Source organism: Branchiostoma belcheri, unplaced genomic scaffold (assembly GCF_001625305.1).
Source record: "Branchiostoma belcheri isolate BF01 breed outbred unplaced genomic scaffold, Haploidv18h27 scaffold233, whole genome shotgun sequence".
NCBI lineage: Eukaryota > Metazoa > Chordata > Leptocardii > Amphioxiformes > Branchiostomatidae > Branchiostoma > Branchiostoma belcheri.
The window spans coordinates 278,655-286,583 of record NW_017803836.1 but is presented as its reverse complement, the minus strand read 5'-3'; the positions used below and the strand labels follow the sequence as shown (position 1 = coordinate 286,583).

The window sequence follows — 7,929 nt, the reverse complement described above, 5'->3', positions numbered from 1 at the left end:
CGGTAGCTTACATGATTAAGTCCGGCCCGGGTTTCTTTAGGATGTTTTCTAAAATCTTTTTCGGCGCCTAACGCTCTTTCACCCGGTGTACTTTTGCCTCTCCCCCAGTGATTTGCCTTCCAGCGGGGTGGGGGTTGATAACGCTAGCGATTTCGTCTCACTCCAGAGATCTTACACTATTCTGCCTCTTAGTAAACCCTATCTAGACTGGGCTTTTAAGAATCTTTGGGACGGGGGGGGGGCGTCCTTCGCCCCTCCGAACTCATGAACGGTATATCGTATGACCACTGAATTTTTAGTGGATGGTGTACTAGTTAACATTGATCAAAACAACAAATTTTGATATCATTATAACGTAATTATGACGCCATTCATGTCAAAGGAAGTTATGTCATCTCAATGTAAGAGTTACATCAAAGAATTTTAAACTTCCATGGCCCTAAATGTAAAGGTATAGTTCCATATCTTGCAACAAATCACCGCTTGAGTTAAACAAATTTAATGTTAAACAACTTTGAAATACTTTGCCATACCATTCCTGAAATCTAATGTGCCTAAAGTCAAGAACATACAGCTACTGTGTGCTTAACTATAGGACCAAGCCCGGGTTCCAGAACGTCAGAGCAGTAGCAGCAGGGCATTCTTCTACCGAATTGTCTGATAAAATCATTTAAACATAACCCGAATACAATGAAATACTATGATTAGAATTTCATACGAAATGAGTGTACTTGAGCATGCTATAAAAGAAGTTTCAAATAAAATATTTTTTTACTAAATGGGGCGAGATCGCTGTGACACCGACCCGGTCGTGGTGGTCAATTGCTGCTCATCTGTCTCACCTACAAGATAACCTAATTTCTGTGATAACTTATGCGATCTCTGCTACCCATTCTGTAACTTCTCACACAAACAGGCTGTGCTTTAAGGTGGGGGGGGGGGCTGGTAACTGGGACTTATGGCGTGTTAAACTATACCTTAAGAATTTTCCTTATCGTTATTACGTAATAATGCCACAATATGACATCCTTGATACGTTTTTATTGACTAAAACAGTCTTTTTAATCTAAGCACCGATACGATAAGTTTGACTCCTGACTGGAGGGAAAGAATCATTATAACAAATGACCTGAAAATCTTAATGGAGGTACACGACTTTGACATACACCACTTTAAAATTGCGTAAAATATTTTTTTTTGCTATATCCGGACAAAAATAGATCATTGGATGCAAGCCCACACAATGCTATTTGTGCTTTTGTCTTGTGCCACTTAGAAAGTATGTAAACTTTGCTTTTTTTTTGCTTTTTTGGACGAAATGAGGTCCTATTGACTCTACGTCATCGCAGTTCAAAAAGAATTATTACCTTTGCCGAGAAGGAATGTTTTCAGGGGCGTTCGTGTGTCTGTGTGTGTGTGTGTGTGTGTGTGTGTGTGTGTGTGTGTCTGTGTGTGTGTGTGTGTGTGTGTGTGTGTGCGCGCGCGCGTGTGTGTGTGTTAGCACGATATCTCGACAACGCCTAAATGGATTGTCTTGATATTTGGTAGGTGGGTAGGTCTTGATGAGACCTGGAAATGATTAGATTTTGGGCTCCACGGCGGCTTGTTATGGTACTGTTGCAGAACTTCCGGTTTTGATACTAGTATCTCATGATCCAGGCATGCTAGGGTCACAAAATTTACATAGTATATAGCTCTTGTGTTGGAGATGAAGTGACATGAGTTTGAGCTGCTTGCTCTAGAACTGCAGGGGCGTATGTAGAAAAATGTTTAAAAGAGGATAACTTATGAACCGGATTGTGGATCGTCGTGATTTTTGGTCTATAGGTAGTTTAATTGATGTTTGACATTAAATTTTTACAATTATGCAAATATGAATGTAATTGGCATAATCAATGAGGAAATTCTATAAATCAGTTGCATTACATAAGACTGCTATTTGGCATATGTCAAGCTTGTGTCATAGTACATGGCCGAGACCGATTTTTGTACCACCAAGACGGACCAGTGCTACCATAGATTATTTGAATCTGCAATAACCAAAGTTTATTTTGATGTATGATAGCAAGTCTGTATGAGTAGCTTTCTTGGTGTAATCCACGTGACCAAATGACGTCATAAAAATGGACCTCGTGCCTTGACATTACATCCAAAGGGCCGAGAATATCAAACATCAATAATTCTCGGCAAAAATTGTATTTAATAAACAGAGTAACACAGGCAGATATTGATTATGCAAATGACGACTTAATTTGCATAATTGATGCGAAATCTTATACTTCCATACTGTTAACTGCCTGGAATTTCATACTTGGGGTATTTGAAATTTAAGTGAATGTGAACATAATTAGACATAAATTATTTAAATTTGGGCCTCATTTGCATAATTACCTTCGCCAAGAGGGTTATGTTTTCAATAGCGTTTTAGTGTGTGTGTGTTTGTGTGTGGTTTATTTATTAGGAAATGCTATAATGACATTCTTTGTTTGTGTATTTTGGTGTAGAATATGATCAACAGATATAATTTATGCAATTGAGGATCCTATTTGCATAATCAGGGGGATTAATGTATACTTAAGAAAGTCATTTGGCGAAGGTATGAGATCGTGGAACTTTAGTTTTAATTTATTATTATTGGTAAACCACCCCCTCAAAACAGCTCGGTCTAAAGATTGATAAGATAAATAGAAGTGACCACTTCAGTCATTTGTTAATATTTACAATTACTAGCAGTATAAAATGACAAAAGTATTGCGATTGATCATTTTTGGCTCTGATAACCGACCTTTTATAGAAATTAAGTGCTGATTTTACGTTCAATGTTGCATTAACTGATCACGCATTATTAGAATGTAAGAATGCGTGATCTTTGGTGATAATCTTAACATACCATATTATATACATTTCTTTGTACTTTGTAATAATTTAAGTATATATGACGCATGTTTTTTTTCAGTTCTTCTTCGTTACTTGGAATTCAATATTACAATTCCGATTCATATTCAACATCGACAGGTTCCATGGCTGTATAGAAAAGGTACCACCGTATAATAAAATCATGGTGAAGACAAGAAGTCATGGTTAGACTTGAACCTTGAACGTGAAGATAAGCGATGTTAGACTATCAGACAAGGTGTTAGACCAATCCTGGCATCAAATGTTCAAACTGATAGACTTCTCAACGCATAGTGAAATCATAACATTTATGCTTCCCTTTTGTAAACATTGCGAGAAAATGAAAGCAATGGTGATATACTTGTCTATATTGCGTAAACTAGTCTATATTGCAATATAAATAAAAACTAAAACCAATTCATCAGAGTCGTTACATTAACATGCGGTCCTCTCCACCATCTCAAGGTTTACTAGGTAGCGTCGTTTCATTTGATTTCTTTCAAGTTGCACTATTGAATAAGGAAGATCCTGAAGGAACAAATCGTTGTTGGAGCAAAAAAATCACAAATCGATTAGTTTGTGTAAAAAAAATACACTTTTCTACGAAAAAAAAAACACGAGGTCAGGGAAAATACTTATTATTGCTAACACTGGTGATAACGTTTTCACTCATTAGGAACTGTCGAAGAAAGGGTCACTGTGATTGTTAAAACGTTTCTTCGGTACCATAAGGCAAAATCGGCGATTTTCTCTATCAAGAGATTGTATCCAAATACAAGAATCATTATTGCTGACGACACTCCCCCGACGAACTTTACAAACCTGCAAGGTATCAACATGGATCACTTTAGAATGCCAGGCTTCACTGTAAGTAATTGCCAATACTTTGTAATTGATACATTTGTTTCTTCTTGATACCTAGAGCTTTTATTATTTCCCTTTTGCAAACTTAGCAAGATACAATAACGTTAAAATCGTTACAATGCTCATTAGTATGCAATGAAACATGCAGATTTTACATGGGTATACGAATAATGCAAAATATGGAGTGTTCATAAATACTGTGAAAACTGCGATAGGAGAAGGACAGTAGTTTGTCGTTTTCATACACATTTGTCAATAGTCGGGTACGGCTAGTGCCAAGGTCTAAGGGCCGTTGCAAAGAGTAAAAGGCATCGGTCCGAGTACGGACCCCTGTTATACTCTTACTTATGAGAATTTTATGCAGATGCTGCACCGTTGTAAGGAAATGAAGTTAAGTATACTGCATTTATCCTAAAGCTAACGAACGAAAATACAGAGTATTTCCCGTGAAGCGACGACTTCTTTTTGAGTGGTTTGCAAATGGCCAACGTACATAATGTACCTATATTTAAGGAACGGTGTTTTAATGCTCACCTCTACGGAGGATGAATGATGATGATGATGATGTTAATGGACACGATAAATACTAGAAAAAACTACAATCTGCTCTAAAAGTATCTGACAACTACATAGTACAGAGTCACGGTGATAAATTACGTGATGTTATTTGGATGATAATTACGAATGGACCTGAAAGTCCATTTCCGAGAAAAAAAAGCTTATCATCATAACATATCACAGATCCCATGTTACCATTCACCATGATGGCAAAAGATAATAATACCTTTGTAAATAGAATCTCTTTGGGAGAATTTTACAGCAAAAATATAAAATAAAAAGAGAAATGGTCATAATCAATATCGCTTATGCTTATATTTTCACACGGAGTGATATTAATATTTTACAATACAATTCCTTTTATCTCTAATAGTTGCAAATTTAACAGCCCTGTTTAAATTAAGAGCCATTTGGGCAGTCCTGTGTATCTCAACAACATAAAAAACATCAGTCCGTAACAAGCACTCTACATGATGGTTCAAGTAGCGAAATAGATACAAACAAATTTACCAAAAGGTGCATGTAAACGTAGATGACGTAATTTGGCAAGCTTGAACATTATATCGTTTAAATGTAAAAAAAACTGCATGAAACTGTAACTTACTGTAAGTAGTTTGTTTTGTTTTTTGTCTGTTACTTTATTCGCATATAATCAAAGAGACAAACAACAAAATGAACATATTACAGTAAAATTGGATATGCAGGGAAAGATAAAAAGCCATAATGGCTTGTCCATGATCTTCCCCAGACAAAATTAATTGACAACTGTAATAATGGTAACAAATCAAATGGTAAAAAATAACTATAAGTAATTGGTAAATAACGCTAATTAGAAACGATATGTTAAAAACAGTTAACAGAGGTTCAACTGAAGTACAAACATAAGCAGAAAAATTGTAAAAAATTTGTAGCAATAACTCCAGGATATATAAATGAAATTTAAATTTAAATCTTATATAACAATGACATGTAACGAAAAATTCAAACTTATTCATAGTATATCAAAGTGGAACTTTAACTTAAAAGAAGATGTCAAATATCGGTGGGAAAGAAAATTAGGTGATTTTTAAGATTACGTTTAAAGCTAATTGTTGATGTTAAACATTAAGTTACACCGAAGGGACAAACAATAGGGTTAATGATATTATTATATTTGTAGTTGGTGTTGGCTACCATGGTGTTCGGGTTCATAAAATTCTACCTTTTAACCTGTATTTGAAATGTTCGTAACTTAAGAACTTTTTTCGGCCAAATTTACCCGTAAATGATTTCGTTAATTTATTTATTGCAAATATTTTTCAACGCAATCTTATCCATACAAAGGGCTACTTTGCGGGAAGAAATCTAGGGCTGTCTCAAGTCTGGACTGAGTATTTTCTCTACATGGATGACGACCTTTACTTTACCAATGGAACAAGGCTGGATGTCCTTGTCTCATTTTTGGACAAGACTAATTTTCACTTGGTAAGTGTACTCTCTGTCATTAATTCGGTATATGCTATTAACAGAAGACTATCAATTGTATCAATTTATGACAACCATAATAGTTGTTTCACAACAGGTAAGCGGAGCTGCAGAAGGAAAGAAAAGACATGTGCACACTCTACGTGTTCTTGGAAACGGTACTTACTCTTGCCACAGAAAGGAGCAACGCCATTATCAGGAGATAAAAGGTTTTCCGGGTGAGCAACATTTCATTTATTATAATGCATTTCTAAACAAAACAGGATCTTTGCGTAATAGATCTTTAGTCAGAGGTTAAAATATATGAGTTGGCCACTTTGAAGAATATCTATCTGCAACAGATATTAAGAACTAGAAACAGCCATAAGGCTGAAACGCGATTTGTCGTTATTGAGTTGTCCATTTGGTAAACAATGTTGATGTAGTCAATCGTAAATTAGGGGGCAGTCCCAATTTATTCCAGTGTTTGAGATAAAGTTCAGTCTTTCTTTCTTTCACAGTGACTTGTACTAACACAGATGAACTTTCATACTTGGCAAAATTACATCCGTCATCATGCTATTACAACAAATGAGACGAAAAAGTATAAGTAAAACCTATCATCGCTGTACTAGCAGAGTAAACATACTAATATAGTACGAACACTACGACCAATGCCTTTGCGTCAGTTTGGCAGCAAACCAAAATGGCGGAATTTAAGAACCGCCGCTCGGGAACGTAACGCATGGCCGGTTTGTCTACGTTACCAGTAAAGTATCCTTTTTTTTAAAGAAAAAAGAGTTTGCCTTTTCTCAGCCTACCATTCAGTTACAGGATTTTTCTGTTCCCTTAATCCGGGCATCCATGGCAGCAAGAACTTATGCTGTCCCGTCGACCTCTTGCTTCGCGAAGGTGATAATACTTTTTTACCCGACATGACAAGCGGATCGACCCTTAAACAATGCGGACAATACATTGACAAGTGGCCTGAAGTGTACAAGAAGTTTGCAGGATATGCATATTAGTTAAACGGATCTGTAGTTTCTCATGACCGCTCTATCTCTTTTGTTAAAGATGGCGCATATATTTCCATCCAGTTTTAAGGGACTTCTGCAGTGTTTAACGAGTGTTGGAAAATTTCAGTTAGTACAGGTGCGATTTCACTAGGTGTCCCTTTGAGGAACCAAGGTGGTATTTGATGACCGGATGTTTTAGAGGGATTCAGATCTTGAAGCATTTTTTGACACCATCAGTAGAAACTTTTATATGTTTCATTAGATGAGTACAGGGCTGACCCACAGATGGCATATCTGTGGTGTCTTTCTCTATAACTATTAAACTGTAAACTGTGCACCTCTGTTTTTTCCCAGTTGTCACTGTTGATAGTATTTCCCACCTTTAGGACTCCTACCCCAGCAAGTTCTTTCCTCAGTCCTTTTATGTAGGAACAGAATGTTTTGAATTTGTCAACTAAAGCTTCTTCCAGTATGTCTGCCACGTACTTCAAGTGTGCTTTTCTGAACTTCCGTTTTAAGTCTATTGTTTTTCTTCCAAACGTCCTCTTGGCCTGCTTTCTCAGCTTCGGTATAGAGAATCTGCTTCGTAAGGTATTTTAAGTCCTCCTACAGTCTAGATAGGAATAAATGACTTCAGATGTTGAAAGGCTATGTGTAACAAATTACTCGATGTAATATAGCCAGCTGTCGTAGCGCCGCGTGCCTGCAAAGCATACCGGCTATACAGATTCAGATAAAAATCACAACCCTGTGACTATAATGTTATTTCGCCAGTTTAACTTTCGATATAGATCTTTTCGAAGGTTTGGTATATTCCCTTGCACACTTTTCTCTAGTACTAGTATTGTACACCGGGTATGATTTACGCCACAGCAGACTGGTTTTATCCATCGTGCACAAAAACCCAACCAGAAAAAACAACATTCATTGAAATAAATAACAATCAATTGATCTATCAATCACATTGATGTGGGCATTTTAAGTCCTCCTCCGGTATATATATAGGGTTAAAGGGCAACTTGCAAAGCTGTCAATACATTTGTTTGTTTTTCCCTTTATTTTATATTCCTGTAAAGGCTTCAAGTAAACAAAACTTTGTCTTTCTTTCTTTAAGGTTGTTTTGTTGCTGATCTCGTCCCGAATTTTTTTCTTG

The 7,929-nt window shown here is 36.4% G+C and overlaps 1 long non-coding RNA gene across 1 annotated transcript; it reads left to right on the top strand.

The window, feature by feature from the left end:
- The first annotated feature begins 2,929 nt into the window (after positions 1-2,929).
- On the top strand, positions 2,930-7,929 carry LOC109470800. The gene is made up of 5 exons (XR_002140275.1): positions 2,930-3,037; positions 3,572-3,762; positions 5,641-5,781; positions 5,879-5,999; positions 7,891-7,929. It is a non-coding gene; the product is annotated as an uncharacterized LOC109470800 (long non-coding RNA).